Below are 6248 nucleotides of genomic sequence, written 5' to 3'. Positions count from 1 at the left end.
GAATGTACAAATGAAATCTCACATTTAAGAGGCACAGTGGTAGATTCTGAGAAAGAAATTAGCAAACAAATATATGCGAACAGAACCTAGCCAAAACACTTCACAAATTCGAACGAAGATATGAGACTTTGAAAAGAAAATAAGAGACAATTATATTTATGTCAACGATAGGATAACTCTTCACAAACTATGATAGGGTGAGGAACGCTTTGATCCTGCCAAAAGACACACTGGCCAGCACCCATTGGATTTCCTGGAAAATTGCGAAAGGAGTATTGCCAGATCCGGAAAACATTAACATATTATCAGTGCATTAGCAAGTGACGGTAAACAATGGGGACTAACTTTGAACACTGATGTGATAACGTCCAGTGAATAAAAACAAAATTTTATGGAGGAATATAGGTCAGAACAAATAAAAAAAGATTTTTTATGGCGAGAATTCCTAATGGCTGAATTATGACACTAGGCAGGAGGCAATTTGGACCGCGACATTGCCATGACAATAACCACGCGGAAAACTAAGGACCGCATATGTTGTGGGCCAAACAAATGCTTGCATATTTTGGCGGCCAGACATAAGAAACAATACATGCGTAGACATACTGGACCTAATACTCGAAAGAGCGAATGCAAAGCACCCCAGGGCTCTGCAAGCAAAGCGTCAGGTGCGCTCAGGAATGAGTCATGGCAGGCAGATGATGAAACCTAGACTAGCGCGCGGGCAGGGAGCCGGCCAGTGAAAATTGCATCAGACCAGTCAGCTATTCGTAAGGAAGCTATGGTTATGGCAGTAGAACACAATGAGGGCGTCACAGTAGAATGCAATGAACCTCTTTCGACAAATACTAACACCGGTGCAGGAGAAAAAGTGAGCAAGTTCTTAGATGAGAATAAAAGCGCCGGAGTGCTCGATGTGGTTTAGGTCTGAAGAACAGGCAGGCCATTCGATTCACCCGATATCTTCTGTTTCAAGGTACTCCTCCACGATGGCAGCTCGGTGGGGCCGTGCGTTTCATCCATGAGGAGGATGGTGGAGCTCACTGCACCCCTGGAAAGGCAGAAATACTGATGCAAAATGATGTCGCGATACACCTAACCTGTTACAGTTCCTCTGTCAAAGACATCCGGGGGTTTACGTGCACCCATCATAATCCCACTCCACACCATCAAACTACGGCCTCCATACAGGTCCCTTTCACGGACATTAAGGGTTTGGTATCTGGTTCCTGGCTCGTGGCAGATGAAAACCTGGCGAGAATCACTGTTCAGACGATACCTGGACTCGATCGTGAACATAACCTGGGACAACTGCTCCAGTGACCATGTAATGTGTATTTGACACCAGGCTTTACGGGCTCTATTGTGACCAGGGGTCAGTGGAATGCATCCTGCAGGTCTCCGGGCAAATAAATCACGTCTGTTCAGTCGTATGTAGACTTTGTGCCTGGCGACAGCTGTTCCAGTGGCTGTGGCAAGGTCGCGAGCAGGGCTGCCTGCAGTACTCCATGGCAGTCAGCGGGCACTGATGGTGAGATATCGGTCTTCTTGTGGTGTCCCGTACTGTAGCGCCTGGACACATTTCCTGTCTGCTGGAATCGTTGCCATAATTTTGAGATCACACTTTGTGGCACACGGAGGGCCCGTGCTACGACCTCCTGTGTTTGACCATCCTCCAGTCGCCCTGTTATTTTCCCATCATAACGTCATCAATATGTGTTCTTTGAGCCATTTTCAACACACAGTGACCATTAACATGTCTGAAAACGTCCGCACCGTACTCTGACATCTGCCAACACACTTCTGCGTATGTGAACTCTTGCAAGCGCCATCATGAGACGACAGCAAGTCAAATGGTCACACCCCGAGGTGATTCAAACCAGCAAACCGCCCACTAGAGCGTTTTTTCACCGTGTATCTGCATTATCTTTAATTTATCAGCATGAGTGTTCAATGTACTTGAAGTCAATTCACCTCAACGCTATTTGTCAAACTGTGCTACTGTCGTATATCTTATCAGCAAAAGAGAAGTTTATTTTCAGGGAAAGCCAACCCACGAACTCTCTTTATAAATCATACTAGCACTGAGTACGGCTTTGCCTAATTAGGCTGGCGACCGTTTCCTTTCATGTAATTTCAGTTTACTTGATTAGGAATAGAGCCGTGGCTCGATCCCGTCTTTTTTGCTATTATTTCCTAACAGTAACCATCTTTCTGGAGCGAAAAGTAGTCCGATAGTCCTATACGTTTCCATTACACACAGTCAAGGTCACGAAAGTCCTGTCACAGGAATAACATTGTGGGTATAGTACTAAGATAGCAGTAGCCAGTAGTGTTATATGTTGCATATTATTACGAGGTGCTGTAGGATCGGCAGAACGACATTTAGGGTACCGTCATACTGTACCGTTTGCTCTCCCTGCTATACCTCTGTTCCCATCGTAACAATGAGATATGCCTGTTACCCTGCTTTTGCAGTACTTAAACTGTTCACATTCTCCAGATTACGGTTGTGACATACGGTCTGAGTTCGACTTGGTTCTTTTGCCGCATGTGTGGAGCAACAGTTTCGAAAATTTATTGGTGCGAACATAAACAGGGTTGCTGTGCGTAAGATCCGAACAGAGCTTTTGCATCAGTAGCCGGACAAAGTTCGCAACTGCATCATTGTGTTATGACAAATAAAGATGTTATCCATAGGTGAGGCACAACTCCATTGATTGGAAACGCAATCACGGAGGAGAGAATTATACAGATTCGCTAGCTCGGTATAATTATGCCGGACAGAAAAGGCATACATCCAACGATTTTTATCTTCTGTTCAAGAGAACTTATCCTCTTTCATGGAAAGAGGTACTAAACGCAAAAACTGTCTAAGGCTTTATGATAGGTGATGCATTTCTCAGGGCAAAAATGGCTGAAAAGATGTGTCCAATGAATGAGGAATTCGAGAGGTCGTTTCTTGCAAATTATTGATCGAAGAGTGTGAGGGGCTCCTATCAATGAATTATTCATGTTTGAACTATTTTGTGAGCGCCAGGGTAGCCCCAGGAGCTGATTCGAAAAATCCATTAGCTACAACAACAAATTGTTACGAGACTACTATGAATCATGATGTACTTCGCATTCGGAAAGCTGAGTTGCCCTCGCTGATACGTGAGAAACTCATAAGCATTCCAAACAAGAATGTGAATATTTTCGTGTCGACATTAGGCACTATTGGCCTAATACATGAGGATGCGAAGGCAAGTGCAAGACGTATGGGCCTCCCGATCACGTAGCAACACTTGATCCCCCAACCGAAACGATAGGAGCCGGCCGGAGTGTCCGACTGGTTCTAGGCGCTACAGTCTGGAACCGTGCGACCGCTACCGTCGCAGGCTCAAATCCTGCCTCAGGCATGGATGTGTGTGATGTCCTTAGGTTAGCTAGGTTTAAGTAGGTCTAAGTTCTAAGGGACTGATGACCTTTTTAGTTAAGTCCCATAGTGCTCAGAGACTTTTTCTCGAAACGATAGAATTTCAGAGCATTTGGGAAACAGCCACGGCTACAGAGAGGGGCCTAGATATGATGGTCTATCTGATTTGCATAGCCATAGGTCACAGCATGACAGACGTAATGAGCAAAATGCCGATTATAATCTTGACAACAGACGCAATTGCAACCAACACTAGCGAATAGATGATGGCAAAATAGAAGTGGTGACAGATGTAAGTACTTATCACGGGGTCAGCATAACTGAAGTTCATTCTCATTCACAATATTAATACATATCTTTGAAAGTGGCACCAGTTTTACGCATCTTTTCAATACAACGCCGCATGTATGGATGTGCAAATAATTAGCTTTGAATTACAAGTGAAGTACTGCAGTTTGGCACCATTTTTTCGCATCCTTTTAATAGCTCAATGTGATGGTGTGGATTGGGAGGTGTAAAGGACCGCTTAACTATCCTTCCAGTTGAAATTTGTAAAACTTTTTATTTATTAATTGGAACTACATTGAGATTGGGTTATCATTATTATCTAACTTAACAACAAGTTTAAAGAAACTTCTGTATATGCATTTGTATTACTCTTTTGTAAAATTTTTAACAAAAATAATGTGGTAGTAGTAAAACTGAAATTTGTATAACACGTAAAATCACACAATATACGACCTGCTATATAATAACTGGCAGCAGGTCTTTACTTGAGAAACAAATAAATGAAAAATAATTGTGATTGGATGTCTCACTGAAACTTCACTGTGGCTGGTTGAACAGTGGAGCAGAGTGGAGGGCGGGGGGCAGGAGTAAGCGATAAAGCGCAAGTGAGTTATTTCCAATTTCCAATATCTTCGATTTTGACTGGCCATTTCCTTCTAATACAAGGGTGTGATTGGTTCGAAGGAGGAATTAAAGAGCCAGGGGGGCGTGGCTCGTCACGTGATATATGACAGGGGATGTGGGATTCCACTTGACAGGTAAGAGGGAGAGTGGCTGCAGCCATCTTCGACTGTACGTCGATTGATCTAGGTAAGGTGTTGAAACAAGTTTAAAATCTGTTGTACAGGGTGTAAGAAAAAGATATGGAAACGTTTCTCACACATAGGGAAGTGAAGAACATGGGTCGAGAAAGGCTTTATCCCGATGTTAGAGATCACTTTCTACTTCCCTTCATAGTCAAATTAATTGTGTAAAAAACATTCCAGAATTACATGAAACGTTTTCTTAGATGAAATATTCAAAATACCCTCTTGGTTGATTTGGTTAGGATGTACGATAAGTTGCAATACTTAGGTTCACCGCCAGTGTTTGCTGTTCCAATTTAACGATTGTAGTATAGTACTGGGCACATAGCATCAACTGTTTGGTGTTCATCACAGACTGTAGAAGCACGTACCATCAACTGCTTAGTGTTCATGATGGACTTGACTTCTGGCAGAGTACAGTGTAGTGGCCGTGGAACTCAACATCTGTATAGGGAGAGATTTCCAAAACGACGGTTCCCCGATAAGAGGGCATATGAAAAAAAGTTATTGCCATCTTAGCGAGTATGGGACATGCAATTCTACCACTCGCGACTGGGGGAGGTCCATTAGGAAGAGACTCCTCTCGCACAGGCCATGTAGGCCCAAAGGTACCGACCGGCCGCCGTGTCATCCTCAGGCCACAGGCGCCACATGATGCGGATACTGAGGGGCATGCGGTTAGCACAAGCGGTCTCCCGGACGTATGTCAGTTTCCGAGACCGGAGCCGCTACTGCTCAATCAAGTAGCTGCTCACTTTGCCTTGCAAGGGCTGAGTGCACCTCGCTTGCAAACAGCGCTCGGCAGACCAGATGGACACCCATCCAAGTGCTAGCCCAGACCGACAGCGCTTAACTTCGGTGATCTGACGGGAACCGTTGTTACCACTGCGGCAAGGCCGTTGGCCTATTAGGAATACGACACATTAAATGGAGGAGGAACGTCTTCGTGCTGTTGATGATAAATCTAGTGTTACCGTGAGACAATTAGCTGCAAGAAGTAATTTAGACCACATGACCGTCTGCATAGTGCTACGTGAGAACCTGCTGGATCCGTACCAAGTACAACTTGAGCGAGCTCTATCAGGAGCTAATTATTCTGCATGGGTACACTCCTGCGAATGATTCGTTCAACATTGTTTCAACCCTGACATTAGTACAGAAGTTCTGTTCACGGACGAGCCTTCGTGTTAACGTGATCTGACTGCAAATTTCCTCATTTGACACGGTAGGGCTGTCGAGAGTCTTCGCGAAATTGTGCAATCAGGTCTACAACAAAAAATTTCTGTCAGCGTTTGGGCCAGCATTGTTGGTGAATGTTTGTTCCTCCCACACAGGTTCAATGGAGAACCTTACCACGCATTCTTAGAGAAGACTCTACCTGTTACGCTGGAATGTGTGCCCATTCGTTCGTGGCAAACATGTGCTTCATGCACGATGATGCTCCTCCTCAGCTCAGATTTAGGCTTCTCAATAACAGAGTCGATGACAGATGGAAAGGTCGAAATGAACCAATTACTTGGCCTCACGCTCTGCGGAACTAAACCGATTTTACTTTTATTTGTGAAGGTGTTTGAAATCTCCTGTGTTCGGAATCCAAATAATACTGTAGGTGTACAGACTATTCGTGTGAGTATTGTGGAGGGCTCCGAAACAATAGACAATTCCCTAGGGACACATCATGGATTCGTTGCGACGGCCCGCTGATGCATGTACCTTTGCTGACGGAGAGCATGTTG

At 44.5% G+C, this 6248-nt stretch overlaps 1 pseudogene; it reads right to left on the bottom strand.

Annotated features, from left to right (window-relative positions):
- Nucleotides 1-5298: 5298 nt before the first annotated feature.
- On the bottom strand, nt 5299-5416 carry LOC124790233 (annotated as a pseudogene).
- Between the last annotated feature and the right edge of the window lie 832 nt (nt 5417-6248).

This window comes from Schistocerca piceifrons, chromosome 3 (assembly GCF_021461385.2).
Source record: "Schistocerca piceifrons isolate TAMUIC-IGC-003096 chromosome 3, iqSchPice1.1, whole genome shotgun sequence".
In the NCBI taxonomy this organism is placed as follows: Eukaryota; Metazoa; Arthropoda; class Insecta; order Orthoptera; family Acrididae; genus Schistocerca; species Schistocerca piceifrons.
The sequence above is the reverse complement of the archived record's forward strand: the minus strand, read 5'-3'. Positions and strand labels throughout refer to the sequence as shown.